This window comes from Parus major, chromosome 15 (assembly GCF_001522545.3).
Source record: "Parus major isolate Abel chromosome 15, Parus_major1.1, whole genome shotgun sequence".
NCBI lineage: Eukaryota > Metazoa > Chordata > Aves > Passeriformes > Paridae > Parus > Parus major.
The window spans coordinates 2,380,526-2,398,430 of NC_031784.1; the positions used below are offsets into that span (position 1 = coordinate 2,380,526).

Consider the following 17,905-nt stretch of genomic DNA (forward strand, 5'->3'; position numbering starts at 1 on the left):
GGCCTGAGCGGGGCCGGGCTGGCCGTCCTCGGCCGGGATGCGGTGGTAAAAGTTTCCCGATGGAGCAGTCGGTGACCGGGAGGGCCCTGCGGCCATAGCGGCGCCCCGCACCTCACGCCAGGGACGCGGGACCGCAGCCCCGCGCTGCCGAGGTCCGGCGTGTGGCACAGCCGGTGTCGGGCTCTCCCTGCGCTGCCGGGTTGCGGGCGGCAGACACCGCTCCGTGCCCGCGGGGACAGCCGGGGACGAGCGGACGGACGGAGCACCCTCAGCGCCGGGTCGCGGCACCCGGAGCGTTCGGGGCGGTCATGGCTCGAGGCCGGCCCCGGCCCCCGGGAGAGCTCCGTCCTGACCTCCTTCCTCGGGTACCGCATCTCCGAGCCTTGAATTTCAGCAGAATTCGGCTCTGGCAGAGGCCCCCGGTGGAGGTTTTGTCGTGCGGTGGCCCAGGAGCCCCTCGGACGGGGCCTGGCATGGGGAGGGTATGAAGGTGCTGCCCGGGGATGCCTCCCATCCCTGTGGGAGAAGAGGCTGAAACCCACAGCAGCTTCAAAGAATAAATGCCGCCGGTCTCATTATAGCTGAGGGACAGCCCCGTGAGCTTTCGGGTTTCGAGACCCCCCTATGTCAGGGCACTGCTGGGTGGTGACTGGGAGCTGGCCGTGCTCCTTAGGCGGTGCTTTTCCTAGTGAGAGGGAGAGATTCTTCCCTTTGGAAAAAGCAGAATGCCCATTCCGTAGCTGGATGACAGGCTGCAAGAGGGGATTGTTTTTTTTGCTGGGCCTGGCAGTCCTTTCTCCTGGCTTCCCCATCCCTTGACAGAAGGGCTCCCGAACAGCCCTGGGCTCCATCCTGGAGCGTGCTGCTGCCCCACGGCTGCAGCGTGAACAGCTCCAGATTTTTGCCCAGCTGTGGAAGCGTTTAAATCCCTTCCTTCACCTCGTCTCCAGCCTCTCCTGCTCCTCTGAAGAATCAGAAGCACAGAGTACACTGAAGTGTTCAGCCTAGGGCTGGGAGCATCATTCAGGGAGCCCCTCAGAGGAGCGCCCTGCTCAGTACACAAGTCAGTCCTGTCACATTGCATGTTTAAATGCCATGACTTGGGTGAAGTTTATTTAAACTATGTATTTAAGAAAAAAAGTTTCTTCATGTGTTGGTACCTGCTGTAAAGTGAGAGGTTCCATCTTCCCTTTGCTCTGTGTGTCTGGAAGCTGCTGAGTGAAAATTGGATGTCAGGAAGCGTCTTCAGTCTTTGAAGACATAATCTGTGAGTGCTCAGCTCTGAACAGGACAGTGGCAATAGATCAGTCCTTGTGGACATCAGGGCTCAAACAGGCGGATGTCTGAGTGCATGTGAGAATATCAGTGGCTGTAGGACTCCTTGTCCCCCCATGGCACCAATTCCTGCTCTGTGCCCACATCTTTTTGCTTGTGCTGTATTTTTATCGTGGTTTATTTTTGTCATGACTGTGTTGTGCTCCCGAGTAACACAAGACGACTGACTGCCTTAGAGAGTTCAGCACCGGCTTCTGGGTGAGGGGTCTTCCTGCCAGCACTGTTGAAAAGGAGATTGCTGTTTGTAGGGCAACCCTTTTCCCTCTTTTCCTGTGGCAGACCTGGTGCCTCCCATGGCTGGTGGATCTCGGAGTGCTTGGTTATTCTGACAGGTAACCAGCTCCTTGTTTTGGCCGCGGGCTGCTCGGTAATTGAAACGCCTCCTCGGGATATACAGAATAAAGGATGGCCAGGCATGAAAGCACTGTTGCAGACTTGTCCTGTCTTGTTGTTTGTCTCAGGATTTCTGCTTTGTGGTCCTTGCAGTGTGTTCTGGTTGTGGCAGCATCTCTGAGAGGGGAAGAAATCAGCATCCAGGGCTGGGAATGCAGCTTGTGCTGCTTTTGATGGAGCAGACTTCTGGTAGGCTGCTGGGCTTCATTAATCATATTTAAGTTTCTGTCACTAACTTTTAATTAAAAGCATAGTTGTTACCACTTTAATGAACGTACAGATGTTAGCCATCTTCATGCATAAAAATGCTTTTTAATTCCCTTACTATTCCCTTTATGGCCCTTAGATGCTTTTGTTGCCATCTAAACCGTGTTCAGTAGCAGCTGTTTATCTTCTTAATAAAACTTTTTCTTGCATCTCTGTTTGGGAAACCATAATGGTTGGAGTAAACAATTCCCTGGTATCCTTTAACAGTATTTTTTTTAAGAACTTGGCAGAAGGGGTCAGAAGTGGAGCCTAAATAGTGAACTCCAAGGCTCTTGCTGACTATAGCCCTGAACTTAATGTAAGTCACCTGAAACCGTTGGCTGTTCTCAAGCTTATGTGAAGTGATGAGGAAAATAAGAAGCCCTCAGTGTATGACTTTTGATTCTGATGAGCTTCACGAGGATCTTTTCCCCAAATGACAACTTCTTATTAAAATATCTTTTCTATTTTGGGTTTGCTGCTGATGGTGTGTGTCAATGCTTTGTCGCTTGTTGTGCATCTAACAGCCTGAGCATTTATTGTGATTTACCATCTGGCACGTGGGAGTTTTATCTAACTTCTCATTTTACTTGACAGCAACCAGTTTGGAAAGACCTTGTCCTGATTTTTTTTTCCCCCCTAATAGAAATTTTCAAAACTTAAAACTGACAATGGGGCTAAAAGGCTTTAAATTTAAATACTCTCTTTTGATTCACAAATTGTTACTGCTTCTGTGAGCTGGCCAAAGAGAGAAGCAGCACATCCTTCAAGTAAGCTAATTTAAAGAAGGTTCTTCCAATTAGTCCTAAGAAGCATTAATCTCCCCTCTGCATTCAAATAAAACTCTTGTCATTCAGTTGCTGTCTTGGCAGCCTGAGTGGAAGGCTTCGGAAAATGGCAAGTGAAAGCTGATGCTTGCTCCTGAGTACAGTTTGACTCATGCCTTTCATGCATATTCACCATAATGTCCTGTTCCAGGACCAGCAGGATCCCTAGAGAAACATTTCTTCTTTTAAGGTGTTTTTCTTTTAGGCTTCCTCTTAGTAGAGACTCAAATAAGAGGGAGGTTAGAAACAGGCATCGATGTGTCTCTTTGCTTTATTTTTATTTTCTTAGAAGGAAAAAGCAACCCATGGTTTTCTAAACAGCCAATTTCTCTAAGTGGTGAAGATGCTTTCTCATTTAATTTTAAAATTGGCTGACGTAGGGTATGATGCAATTAATATTTCTGTTTATCTCCCCAAATTGGTAAAATATGCCTAAATTTAATTTTGAGCTCGAAAGCATCTTATAAACAAAAATGTTCTGTAGTTTTCAGTGTGACTAGAAATGGAATAATTAATGGGGGGGGGGAGGGAATAAATAAAACACTTTTTATTTATAACTTTATTTCCTGGGTGTTGGAGGAAGTCCAAGTGCCACAAGATTGTACAGGGGCAGAGTCTGTCTGAGCTCACCCACGAAACTGAAAGGGAATGTGGCTTCTCTAATTGTGGTGTCCATGCCAAGAGTCCCAGGAAAATTTAAATGAACAAAGTAATGGATGATATTTGGATGTTCTTAATGTAAGAAGAAAACAATCTAGCCTGGGGCTGGCCCAGATCCTGTCACTACAGGGAGTTCTAATCAGCACGATGCCAAGTCAATAGACAGAGCTCCTGAAGTCGGGCTTGTGCATTTTCTGTAGGAAAAGAGAGTTTACTGGTGTGACTGGATGATGGTTTTAATTAAAAAAATAATTCTTAGAAGCTCACAGCAAAATGCTTCAGTAAATTCCGCTGGAGAACTTAGAAACCAGTTGGAAAAAGGTATCTTTCATTTTGAAAGAGGGCGGGGGGAGGTGCAGGGGACCTCCTGAGGGATGGCAGGATCTGGAGACAGAGCTGCTTCCCCTTCCTGCAGTTCTTCCTGAGTGTGTGACACAGGATCAGGCTTCAGAGGAGAGAAGAAATAAGAGCTTGCTCAGGCAAGTGGAGATAAATATTTATAAATATTTATATTCATAATAAAAATTTTGGGCAAATCTGGGTGCAGGGAAAAAAATCCAGTTGGCACAGGGCTAAAACCTGCACTGGGGAGCTTGGCCACATCTAAGGAGGTGCTGGCTTTGCAGGGAGAGGCCATCCAGGAGGGAAATGGGAGGGAAAACAGTGCCTTCCTGCCTCTGGGCTTCCCTGTGCCACGATGGTGAGGAGGATGAGCAGGACCCTTGGGTTTGGTGGCTGGATCAGTGAAAGGTGGGGGCCTGGCAGGGCTGCAGAGATCATTGTCCTGGCCAGGGACACACCTGCCAGTGCCCTGAGTGTGCCCAGGGTGCCAGCGAGGGCAGGGACAAAGCACACACCTCGGCTGAGGAAGGAGTGCTGATAGGAGCAGGGGCACCCACGGCAGAGTTGCTGTTTCCCAACAGCAGCACCGGCTGATTTTTGGCTTCTCCTGACCCAGGTAGTGGCTGAGAACTCCAAATCTTTGGTTTTGTTTTGTTTTTTTCCCCTCCCTGGCTTTAAACAGCCAGGAAAATCTTGCTCAGACAGATTTGATGACCTACAACATCCAGAAATCTGCACCCCTGTGAACCTCAAGTTGTTTTCCCGCAAAAATAACCCAAGGCTGAGTACCGAGTACCTTGGATAGCGAGGACTCTGCACAGCTTTTACAGTCCTGGCTTTGTGTGTTTGGACAGCTGAGGTTGGTGAGTGCTGAGATGTGGGCACGAACTTTAAAACTCTCCTTGGCAGAAAAACAGGTGGGATTAGGTGAATTGGAGAGTCCCTCGATGTGGTGAGGAAAAGTGATTTGTCGCTCATGGCTTTCTTTAAACAGCTCAGTCTCCAGCCAGAGACAGACACTGGGATTTCTACTTGGGGGTTTTCCACCAGATTCTATGGTCTCATGGTGGGGGCAGGGAACTGCGGTCCAGAAAATCCATTAGTGGAACAGAGGTCGTTTGCTGTGGGCTGGGAAGGCACAGCTGGTGAGGACTCGGGGAAGAAAATAGTGAATGAACTGCTGAAAGATTTGTAATTCATCGTTGGACAGGGATTCCTGTAATGGGCAGGGAAGCAAACTCTGATTTGTTTGGATTGCTGGGACTTACATAACGATCAGGGAGCTTCGGGATACTAATTCATGCTTAACCCTCAGAGCAGTGACCTGGGAAGGCATTTTAATGGCGTGATAACCAATTTGGAGGGTGGGAGTGTGTAATCACATCAGCATGCCGAAGTATCTGGGCACTGCAGGGGCGAGGCCGTGTTATCTCCAGCTCCAAAGAAGTTTGGTATTTGCATGACTTAACTCTGGATGTGTAGAGGGGCCTTAATTCCATTATGTGCTTTAGAAGGTTACAGGAGGATTTCAGGTTTTTCTAGTACAGCCGTGGTAAACAGGAGTTCAGCTTCACTTGTGTTTTGTACAGGTATTCATAAGGAGTTGGGTTTGGATCATTTTGTGTCTCAAAATGTGTCAGAGTTATCCATAGCAAAACCTGGAGGGCTGTGGGCATTTCTGAAGAGGTGAAAAAAATAGCAGGCTACCATCAGCCACTACGTTTGGAAGGAACAGCAAAACAATTTCACATATGCATTTATATATAAAAGTGGTATAATTATGTTTTATATATATCAGAGGACAACTCAGTGGGAATAGTTTCACTTTTAATTTGTTTCAAGATCAATACCATAACTTAAATAACCTTCCAAAGGTACAAACACGGTAGAGTCACTTTCTCTATGTGGGTGGCTTACCTATTTTAATGTTGCCTTTTTTTTAAAGAAGGAAATAGAGATTTTATATTTATCATATCAGATGAAATTGAAATCTAAATATTTACATCTTTTCACTGGATCTGAGGTTGAGCACCAGCTGTAGGCGTTGCCAAGCTGTTTAAGTTGTCTCCTCCACGGAGCAGGTTGATTTCTCCAGGGTGGTGGAGCCTCGTGTTTCTGGCTCTTATTTTCTCTCCTGTCTCTGCATCTGGAAATCCTTCCCTCTGTGGGCTCTGTGACCCAGCCTCACGTTCAGAGGCTGTTCCAGCCCAAACATGCTGAAGCTAAACACGTGTTGTCTCCACCAGAATGCAGAGTAAACTGCAAGCTGTGAAACTGGAGGGGGAGTTTGGGATACGAGGGTGTAAATAACTCGGAGATATTTGGTGGAAAAGAGCAGGAGGAGGAGGAAGGCCTCTTGCTTGCTTTTTCTCTGCCATCCCATTTCCTCAGTAACATTCTCTGTGCTCTTCACAAGCAAAGGTGGAGGATCATTTCTGTCTAAACAAGGGTAAACCAAGAGCAGACATAAGAAATGTTGCAGGCACAATCCAGCAGAAAAGACACTAAAATTCCTGAGTTTTCTGTCTCTGGTTTTGTTTTGCTTTCCTTGTTTCCTTGTGAGTTTCTTGAGCAGACTAGACATGAGGCTTTTAGGCTTCTGTTCCACCAAATAAACTGATGAACACATAGCCTGTTTTATTCCCCCTCCCTTGTTTTTAAGGATCATTTATCCAGACTCACAGGACTCCTTGTTTGTCTAACCTGTCTCTGGATTGTAAAACATGGTTCCATGTTTTAGTGTTTTAACTTCAACAAACAGTAAACATCTTCCATCACATATCCTAAAAAATGTGTTTAGCCTGGGCACAACTGTTTCTATTGGGACCAAAACAATTTTAATGCTCTCTTTTGCTTACATTTAATACCTATAAATAAGTTTTTCAGAGGGGCACCTTTATCTAGCACACTGCCACTGTAAGAAGAGAGAACATATTTGGATAAGTTGAAGAATTAAACTCTGGTTCAGCTTTTGTGTGTTGTCCTGGCTTCCCAGTTTTCATTTATCCTTTTGTTTAGAGCAGGGGATGATGGTTTGACTTGCTGGGGGTGGGCACTTGGGTATCTTTAGGTCAGACCTTCTGCATCATGTCTGCAAGCATCTGGGCAGAGAGGATGGAGAGGAAAGAGCTTTCTATCTTCCTGCCTGTTCTTTTGTTGAGGTGCCTCAGCAGCAAAAGGAGCTTGACATAAAGGGGAGATTTATTTCACTGTCTAATGGAGCATCTGTATTATCAAAGGCAGATATGTCAGAGCACTTTCCCCCTCCCTGCTCTGTCTTTTGTTGTCTGAATGTCATTTTGCTGATAGAACTTGTGTTGTATTCCTTGTTAGCAAAGTAGAACTGAAAAAAAAAGGTGATGCTTTGTCTTAAACATTGTTACCAAAATCATCAGCTAAACAGCATTGAGTGAGGATTTTAATTCCTGGTTTAAAGATTGAGTATAATTTGGCTTTCAGACCTCCCATTTTTCCTAAATCAAGTTTATGGTAGCAGCAGCTATGAGTGTCAGTTTCTGATTATAAACAGATTTGGAGCCACTAAAAACCTCCTTGAAATCAGTTTGACAACTGTTTGAGAACCACCTTTTTAATATTCCCAGCAAGTTCCCTGCTGAGGTATCTTGCAGCAGCCTTGTAGATCTTGTAGATGTTAGTCTTTCCTGCATATTTTATTTTAACTTGCTCTTAAGCTTCCTAGGAGAATGCACATGGATAAGCTTTTCCAGGCTTTTTAAAAATTCATTTTTACATGGAAGCCTGTGCTCAGCAAGACAAGAGATGAGTGGAAACTGGTTGTGCTGTGCTGGGGGCTGCAGCACCTTGGTGCTCAGAGCACCTTGCAGGAAGGTGCTTTTTGCTTTTGTTTGGATTTTCTTGAGGCTAAATCCCAATTTCTCCCCACAGTTTCTGGCTCCAGGTGGATCTCTGGACCCGCAGGGGGGCAGAGGGTGCAGCAAATCCATCACCATGGGGACAGTGGGGTGGGCTGGGGAGTCTCGGGGTGCACAGGCTCAGCTGGGAGAAGGGAAAGCAGATTGGCTGGTGCTGGTTTTTATTCCTGCAGTCCTTGGCAGCCCCTGGTCTGAACCACCAGGACCTGAGCAGTTCCTAAGTGAGCATCACCCCAGGCCTGTGCTGTGTGCCCAGGGCCCTGCACTGCAGAGACTAAGGGATATTCCATCTGGAGGTGGGAAAAACAACCCTGGCAGCCTTTCTTTCCTCGAGGCTGGCAGCGGGAGCAGAGTCAGGGACATATTTCCATTTGACTCATCCGTTGTTGAGATGGTGACACCCTTGAGTCATATTAAAAACGAGACCTTGTAGCTGAATTGGCACATCACAGAGCAGGTGTTTGCTGGGGTTTTGGGGGGTTTGTCCTTGTTCAGAAAATTATTTTCCCATTCGCTGAGATGGGATGAAATTGATTAATGGTGTTGCTGATGTCCTGGGTTAAAAATAACAGGCAAACCTGATTCAGGCGGAATGCTGGAAGTTAGCTGTCAAGATAACCTGCTTGAAATAGTTGTAAAGGCCTAAAAAATAAAATAAAATAATAAAAAAGATGAGTGCCCAGTAGCCAGATGGTTGGAAGAGAACACCCCACGATCAATGAGGCAATATGTAAATATTTTCGATCATTACCACAGTACTGCTGTGTTGACATTGAAATTCAGAGTGTTATTCTGTGGGACTCCTCATTGATCAGCAGATGAGCTCTGATAAAACGGAGGATGAAAGCACAATACTGAGCATTATTATGGATTGTGGATTTCATTGACAAGGACAGGCTTCCATCAAGGGCTAGGAATGGATTTCAGATCCTCTTTAAACACGTTACTCAGCGACTGTGTTCCTTTCCTGGCTGTCAGCTACCAATTAAATGGTGTTTTATTTCTTGAGTTGCTTTATTTAAGGTGAAATACTGCATAATTGACTAATTTTTCTCTGCTAATTGCTACATTTATATGGGAAGGGGCAAGGTGGAAGTTGACATAGAGTTCTCTGCTCGAAATATACCTGGCTAGAAATGACTGGAACATAATATCAATCAAACTGACTAATTAATTTTTTTTTTCCCCACAAAAGATCCTCCTGAAAGCTGGTTGTAGAGACCCTGTCTGGCGGAGTCACTTAGAAACCTTCACGGGGGTGATAGCATTCTCATGAATAAAACATGAAGTGCCTCTGGCATACACAGGTGCTGAACCCACCCAGAGGCTTTTTCTTTTCTTTTTTTTTTTTTCTTCCTCCTCTTTAAAAAAAAAAAAAATCCCCTTGGTTTTACTGCTCTCAGAGGAGAGTCTGAAGCTTGACTCTTTTAAAAGCTGCTTTTTAAGATCTACCCACCCCAAAGCAATCCCAGTGCCAGCAGGGGCTGCTGGTGATGGTTCCTAGGATCCCACCCTGGAGGCAGGAGGGAGGTTTGGGAAGGTGATGTGTGTGGGGAACAGGTTGCCACCTTTGGGTGATATTAAATGTAACTTTCTGTTTTACATAGACTGCTGTGAGGTTCCTAAAAATCTTGTAAGATCTACTATAGACTGTAGGGTTTGGGGGTTTTTTAAATTTCTTTTCTTGCAGATCAGAGCAATGGGTTGTAACACTTCCCATTTCATATAAGGGAATAAAGACTTTTAAGAAAGGATTAATTACTTCTAAGGAAGGAGGGAGAAGGCTCTTGGCAAATGAAAAACTCATTATAGCTGCAGCAGAGTCCAGAGCCCAGGCAGCTTCTGGAAGCATTTTTCTGTTTGTTTTCCCTCCCTTTCCCTTGGGTCTGGCTGCTTACAGCGCAGCCAGGACCTCGTGCTCCTTTGGGAACGTAACCCCGGGGCACTGCGAGGGTCCAGATGCTACAAACATCCGAGAGGGAAAAACGGTCTCGGTGCCTTTCCAAGCTGTTCGTATTTTCCAGTTAACTGCTGCATTTCTCTTGCATGTTGATTAATTTCCTGGCACGTCCTGGAGCCTGTTCCTCCCATTAGAGTTTTTCAGGATTTTGAATTTATTTCCCTGTGGTTTGTTGATATTTAGTTGCTCACTTATATCCCCTTAGTGCTTTAGGGTGGCTGGTAGGAGAACAGAAACCACCTTTTCTGAGGATAAAGGGCTCTGGAGACTCTCTGTGGTCTGAAACTGATGCTCCCAAACCATGGGCATGTGGTGTTTGACCACAGCTGACACTCATTTGGGATTAGAATTTATTAATGCAGATTGGGCAAGAGCAGGAGGCTGAGCTACACCAGCTGTGGTGGTCTTGAGGAACAGTTGTGCTGGTTCATTTCTCCCTGCAAGGTGGTGCTGTCAGTGCCTCTGCCTTTGCAGAAGCCTTTTTATTGCCCGAGGCTGGTGAGTTGTGGTTTGGGGTTATCACCAGGTGTGTCTGTCCAGGTAATGGTGAGGTGGGAGCTCTGCCCATCCCACCAGGATAAAGTGATTTAGTGGTGGCAGCGATGCTGCCTCCTGGAAGGACTGGAAAGTGAAGTGCAGCACATCAGCTCAGCAGAGAAGCCTTCAGAAGCCAGCAGAAAGCATCTTATAATTAATTAATCATCCTCTATGGAAAGGTAAATGCCAGTTCAGTTAATGCAATGTGGTGTTTTCAACATTGGTGCTAAAAACGAGCCATGTAGCACCTCTGCCTCTTTGCAAAAGATATTTACGTGTGAATCTGTCTATTAATAGCTGTGGTCTGATTTCCTGTGCCTCAGGTGCTGCTGAACTGTCCTGCTGCTCCAGAACCAAACGTGCTCTTTGATTCGGTTCTGGGCTGCTCCAGTGCCCAGAGGCTTCCCTGGGGAGATGCTTCCCTGAAAACCTTTTGAGTTTGTAACATTCCTCTTTGCAAATCAGCCATAATAAAAATGTCATTGCAGCCTTTTGGGAGCTCTTGCATTAACTCACATTTCTGTGTTTTTGTTGCGCTGCTTTTTCCTGGTGGTTTGGACAAATGTGCCCCTTGTTTAACAATGCAGAATCCTCCCACACTTTGGGAGTTTAATTTGAAAGCAGAAGCAGTTTTAACTGTGTACTTGATTTCCATTTAGCACAAAATGTTTCTGGAATGCAGACAGGGTTAATGATTATAGAAGAGGATGAAAATCTGACAATTTTTAAGTTTAAATTTTGCCTTGGTAATCTGTTCTCACACCTAAAAATAAGTAAATTAAGAATAGCATCAGCAAGGCCTCTGCAAACTGCAGTGACTTTAAAAAGTGATGACTTGGGAATACAGTCAAGGTGAATTGTTTATGATTATTCCAGAAAACAAGTTTCATAAACGTCATAATGTCCTAGGCTACATTAATTATCTATTACTTTTAGTATTTGCTGCAGAGAAAATGCGAATGTTTCTGTTTTCCCAGAGGCAATACTTTCACTTTCTCTTGTACAGAAATGTTTTTGCTTTTAATCACTTTTGATTGCAGTACCATTAACAAGTGTGCAGAGAACTCAGTTTTTCTGCTTGGAACAATTGCTACAGACTTACTGTCACTGAAAAGAAGAACTTTTGTTGTCCTTCCCTAACCTACGACACAGGGGAAAAAACCCAACCCCAGAACAAAAAATAATAAAGGAGGCAGGAAGATTGATTTTCCTTAACTGGAGGAGGCTTTGTGGCTGCCCTTCCAGGCTTGCAGGTACTCTGGGGGCTTTGAGATTGGCCTCAGCCAAGCTCTGAAACCCTTTGTAGCCCTGTGTCCAGGCCCTGCTAATTCTGATTTACAATTTATTTATAATTTATTTACAATTTATTTACCAAAGTGGGCTGTAGTGGATGGTTCTTTTGGGAGGATAACCAGCACCTAGAGAGACTTGTCTTGCTTGTAGAAAATGGGGAAAGAATGGATGTGGAAAAATCCCGATGTGCTTGAGGAATGAATTATTGTGTAACTTGTGAAAATTGGTGAGGCTCAATCAGACTGGATGTGTATTGAGTTAACTACATAGCTATAATGAGTCCATTTAAAAAGGAAAGGTAATGTGAGGATTCTTGTTTACTTGCAAATAATGGTAGAATGGCTAAAAGGACTAATGAAATACTTGCTTTCATGAAAAGGCATTTAAAATTCAAAGGCAAAGCAAGATTAAAATATGATATTTAAATATATTTCCATCATACAGATTTGAATACTTGCTGTAGAGAGAAAGTAAGTCCTTTGGGCTTTGCATCATCTTGTTGTATAGAACAGTAGGGGAAGAAACACTTTACATTTCCATCTATGAGAAGAATTTTTATTTAAAGCATTCCTTAAGAATTTAGTGGGTTAATTCTGCCCCAGAGGACACACACACAATACTGGAACAGGTATCAAATCACTGAATATTATTTCTTCAGTTACAAGGAAGATACCATTTTAAAAGTAGTGATTTTTGGTGTTAATTTTGTTGCAAGCCTGAAGAGTTAATTTTATTTATCTCCTGGTCTTGACTGTATTAATGTTGTCAGCAAGATCAATAGTCAATGAAAGAAAAGAAAACTAAGATTCAGTTTCAGATAAATTGTGATTGGATCCTAAACCACAGGGCCACAGATTGGACCTGTGGTTTCCAGTTCTGACAGATCCAATCTAAAAGTTGCATCACAGAAGGTTTTGAGATAGGTTAAGCAACTTGATGCCAAACACTTTCAACATTATTATTATTATTATTATTATTATTAATTTATTACCACCCAGCCTGGGAAAGCAGAAGTGGCATTTGGGCTCTATGTGCCTGGCTCAGCTGTGAATCAGCAAATGACGTTAATAAGCATTTGTGGACTAAATATATTTTTAAGCTGTCTGGCTGCTTGCTCTTGGTGAGATTTCTGAGATTAATGGTCCTGAAATGTTACTCGCATTTGCTCTTCCTCCAGGATGAATCTGACCTGTGCAAGCACTATTATATTTCTTTAAATTGCTGTGCAAGAAGTTACAGGAGTGAAGATCAGTTACTGGTTTGTTTTTTTTAAGCTGTTGGCAAGACATAAATTTATGTTAACTGAATCAGTGTTTGCAGCTAAAGATACTGATGGTTTTTCTGAGCATTTCAGGTTCTTTAGGGGAGGAAACAGAGTATATAGATGTTTTATTTATTTATTGTGTAACACTTTGGTGGCAGGTGCTGGTGTTGAGGTTTGGATCCAAGTCCCAGCAAGGAGATGAGCTTTTATTTGTGTGCTTGTGAGCCCAGATTTGCACATTCTGGTGCACAACAGAGCTCCTGCTGCTGGGAAGGAGAGCTGGGAAGGACTGTGCCCTTCCTGACCTGAAAGGGATATTTCTGCTGATGGAGAATTGAGTGAGATAGAGACAATTTTAATGTGAGCATGTGGGTTTTGGGGGTCCATGGGTGACGTGCCCTGCTCTATCACCGTTAGACCAGTGCTGGCTTTGCTGTGGCTGCTTCTTGGAGGACAGAGAAACAAAGATAAGCCAAGACATTAAAGGAGACCTAAACGAATGTGGATATAACTGGGGAAATCATCAGTAGAGAGGGGAGTGGAGAGCACTAGTGTGCCCTAAAGTGCAACCCAGCTGCTTTAAAAGCAGCATTGGAACCAGTGCAGTGGTTGGAGGTGAAGACAAGGCTGCCCAAAGGAATCTCCTAGAAAGGCAACGGGGCTGCTTGGAATGACAGGCAAAGCAAGAACTTGCTCTGCAGGCAGGTTCCTTCTGCCCTCAGCCCTCCTGACAAAAATCAGCCTTGGGGGAGAGCAGGTGGCTGGAATAGGAGTGTAAATGAGGTGCCTGGGCTTTCCCGACCTGGATTTGCCCTCCTGTGTGCTGCTGGTTCACCAGCCCTTCATTCCCTGTGGGAGCTGCTGTCTCCTTGCTCCTCCAGGTGTGGAAGGATCTGTGGGGATTACAAGGGCAGCTCCAGCTCTGCTTCCACCCTCAAATGTGGGATCCTGCCCGGGTTCTGGGGGCACCCTGGAAGAATCTGTGATGTGCTGGGTTTCTCTGTCGTGATGTCTCCTCTGTGGAAGTCGCTGAGCTCCGAGTTTAGAAAGGAAATGCTTTCAGGGGAAGTGTTGTACAGAGGGAGCACGTGAGAGTGGTCAGTGCAACGCATGTGTTTTTTCTTCTCTTTTTTTTCCTTCTTAATTTCCATGAGTTAGAGATGACGATGACTCATGGTTTGGAACACACTTTAAATCCCTGAGGTGCTCATTGCCGCCTACTATCACGTATTGAATTTCTGACATACCGGAGGGATGTCTGCAGAGAAACTCTGATGTGCAATTATAAAATGTTGTAGCTTTATGTTGTTTGCATAGGAGCCATTAGCATGGTGGAACTGAAAAAATAATGCAGCTTTATTCTTGCTCTTGATTTCCCATGGGCATGGCAGTTCAGCAACTGTGTTCTGTCTTTTTCTAGGATGTTGACACATGTGGACCAACAGTGACATCCTTTTTCAGCAATGCTGTCTTTGCTCCCTCCTGCATTCAGAAGCATCTAGAGAGATTTTTTGCAGAAGGTAGGTTCTGACATTTCAGCTGGATGGCTGTTCTTTTTCTTCTGGGTTAGAAAAAAAACATTTAGATGTTACTAGGGAGAATGTAATTTATCTGAGGGATACTAACTCGCTGCTGGTGAGAGGGGATTAGCCTTAGCTTGGGTTCCACTTGAATAAGTGGGGAAAAGATGATAAAATGGAGGCTGGAGAATGGCTGCAGGAGCTCTTTGAGGAGGGCTTGGCAGTCACAGGACATGGTTGGCTTAAATTGCATAGATGTGTGCATTGGTGGTAAACTTCTTTTGAAAGAAAGCTCACCACACTCCTTGCCTTTATCTGCTTAGTCAGCATCCTCTTCTGCTTAAAATCTTTCAAATAAATAACTATTCACCAGACTGAAATATGTTTTCAGTCTCTCTGGGTTTATTCCTCGAGGTCACAGCAGCCACACCAAGGCTGCAGTGACACCAGCTCTGTATTAACATGAAATATCTTTATCAGAAATTGTTGAAAACTAGGGGTGATTTGAATACCTTAATTGTCTCCTGTCAGGAAATTGGCTCCCAGTGATTACCAGTCTCCAGGTCGATTTCCTTCCTGAAGCCTCTCTTTGGGATTAGCAGAGCCCAGTGCCAGGCTGGGTAGGCTGTTCCCCCTCTGTGGAATACCTGATTTCCTCAGGAGACAGCCTGGCAGCTCCTGCTCACCCACTACAGCTCCAAAGGAGCCGTGTCCGCATCTCTCTGGGATCAACATCTGCCAGCAGCAGCTTTAACAGAGGAGTTTATGCTCAGAGAGGCATTGATTGCCATGAGTTTGTGCTGCCGTGCTGAGGGGGAACATCCCAAGAGGTTTGCCTCCTGTTTTAGGTCACACGCTCCCCCACAGGCTCTTGTAGAGGGAGCATTTTTCTCCAAATTAGCAGTAACAGCAGAGAAGAAATGCAATCCTTGGCAGAGCTTAGGGTTTGCTTTGCCCCAAGGCTGAGGCTCCACTCATTTTGCTTGCCTGAAGGATTTTACAGGGCTGATGAGGTGCCCAAGTGGTCATTAATTCTCTGGGTAGGTGAGGGAAAATTGCCTCCAGAACGGTCTTCACAGGAAAATGAATCCCTGCTCTTGCGTCACCAGAGAGGAGTAACGTCTGTGAGTTGGCAGGTAGGGAATGTAGGGAGAGAAATGGGTTTTAAACCTTGTCAGGGAATGCAGTGCTCATGGAGACAAAAAGCTGAACTGCCATGTCCAGGAAAATGCTGTAGGCACCAGGTAATTTCCCCCTGTTCTTCCAATATTGCTGTGCAGTCCTTTGTTTTTCAGAACCTGGAGGCTTTCAATCCAAACTGCTGGACAGAATGAAAATATTGGGAGAATGCTCCTCTGCAAGTCATCCTTGGGAGGATTTTGCATAGAGCTATTTCAAAATCTAGGGAAGTGTCCTCAATCCCTGCTGTGAGCAGAGCCCGAGGGACGTGTGTGCAGACGTGGGCCGTGTGTGCCGGTGATGTTGGGAGCTGTGGGACCCAGGCAGGGAGCCAGGGGGGAGTGCAGTGTGGGGAGGAGACAGAAAGTGTTGATTATAGGATGGGGAGGGACCTGCTGCTCTGTCCCTCAGCATCCTCACTTCCAGCTGTCCAGGTGCACTGTGCTGCCTTTTTGTGCTTCCACTGTTGCTGTAGCTGCAGAAGCCTGGATGGGATGAGTGTTTCTGTCTGTAAGAAGAGGCAGAGGCTGACATTGGGCAGGAGGATAATAAGAGGGGAAGGTAGATGAGGTTGAATCCAAGGGTGCCTGAGAAGACGTGAGGCAGGTTGGGGACAGGGGACTCGTGCACTGGGGAAGTGACGTCCCCTCTAAGCAAAGGAATAGGAATGTGTCGTGTCCTGTCAAAAGGAAGCACAGCTTTGCTTTGCAGTTACCTCCTTCTGATGTCCTTCCAGCACTCCCTGCCTTGCCTCAGCACCTGTCCTTGTGCCTGTGCCATGCTGGGCTGTGATTTTCCACCCCTGGCTGTGTGATGTGACCAGCTTTTTTCCTTCCAGAGCCTTATGTCCTTTTATATGGACACAAATTGGGCCTGAACCTTACTTTTTCTGCACCTTGTACTTACCAGGGGACTTAGTGGGGGACCCACAACATGAGGATTGAACCCCTTGTAAGGAGTGAGTTTGTGGGAACCGACTAAAGGAGGAGGAAATCTGTCTTCATGCTGGATCCTTCATCAACTGGATTGAAAAACTCACTGTAATGAGTTAGATCAAGGGGATAACACTCCAGGGAACTGGGTGATGGCTGCTTTTGTACTGGCAAGGAGGGGAACCCTGTCTGGTGGTATAATGGAGCAGCACAATTGTGACATTCCCCCGTCTCAGTGTGTAAAGGTTGTGGGTTAGAGTGGCACTTGTTACAGTGGGTGCAGAGGTGGGGAAAGGGGAATGGGATCTTATAAAGGTGGGAGAGAGTTACAGGTAAACCCATTTAGACCTGACAGGACACAGATGTTTGGAAAGGTACAGAAGGATCCCTTTTCAAAAAGGATCTGCAGAGTCTCCTGTATCATCTGGCACTATGAAATTTCTCATGGAAACAGGAGTGAGTTTGTCTTTTTGTGGTTTTCCTCCTTTTACAATACAGACACGAGACACGAGGAACTGTTTGGACATACGTCTTTAGCTGGGAGGAAAGGGTTGTGATGCTGCTGTGGTTGTAACCACAAACTAACTGACAGTTTCCTGCTGCAAGTAACTTTCTATAGATCTAAACCTCCTTCATTTGTGTTTGTTTTTCTGTGCTGTTTAAATATCTGAGGAAGATTCTGTTGCTGCTAGGCTTCTATATTTTTACAAAGTCTTTGTTATAATTTTGGGGGATGGTGGCATGAAGAGAGATGATTACAGCACTAATACAAACTTAGGTGGTGTCTAAAGAGTTTCTGTATTTTACAATCTGGTTTAATGTAGAAGTGAAAAAGTAAAGCCATTAGATGTGTGTCAGGCTGGTTTTGCAGTTAGATTTGCATGTACAAAGCTCTGTTTATTTCTAAGGAGAGAAGATGTCATCATGTGAACTTGCCTGTGTGGCTGAGATGCTTCATCCAGTATTTCCATGGCATCATTACTGGCTTTTAATTCTGCTGCCTCCTTCCCACCCTTCTCCCCTGTGATGTGTTAAATATCACAGCTGCAAAAATGAGGGCTCGTTTTTTCCCTGCTGTTCCCATTCCAGCTGGAAAACTTGGACAGAACCTTCCCTTGTGGTTTGTGATACTGTAAATAAAGGCTTGGGAGGTCACACGTTTTCCATCTCGAGTTATTTTGATTCCAGTGCTGGAATGGGAGAGGAGGAGGGAGGAGAGGAATAAAAATAAAAACAAAAACAAAACCTCAAACTGTTGTAGCTTATTGTGGGAAAAAAGGCTCATTAATGCAAAGGGGAAGCAGTTGGAAAAAAGGCCTTTGCAGACAGGACTTAGTCTTTGACTGAAGCTGCGAGTTGGATAATTAGGGTCAAAGATTTCAATGGAATTTTCTATAAAGCTTTGAAATAAAAGTTATCTACAAAGCAGAGGCCCTGAACACCAGCTCCTGTGATCTGGGCTGTTTTCTGTCTGCCTTAAAAGGTGCATCAGCCTGACTCTATAGGCATGTGGGTGAGTAATTT

At 45.1% G+C, this 17,905-nt stretch overlaps 1 protein-coding gene across 9 annotated transcripts in view; it reads left to right on the plus strand.

Annotated features, from left to right (window-relative positions):
- PITPNM2 (phosphatidylinositol transfer protein membrane associated 2) overlaps window positions 1-17,905 on the plus strand; it is a 123,614-nt gene that overhangs the window by 424 nt on the left and 105,285 nt on the right. For 5 of the 9 annotated variants that reach the window (XM_015643801.3, XM_015643804.3, XM_015643806.3 and 2 more), the window contains exon 2: window positions 14,171-14,270. The exons of 1 other annotated variant lie outside the window; for it this stretch is intronic. The gene's annotated coding sequence lies outside the window, so the exon portion shown is untranslated. Of the gene's footprint in view, window positions 1-4,400; window positions 4,420-10,087; window positions 10,373-14,170; window positions 14,271-17,797; window positions 17,895-17,905 lie in introns of those variants that run through there. 3 more of the 9 variants (XM_015643802.1, XM_033518279.1, XM_033518280.1) reach the window with 3 other exon arrangements.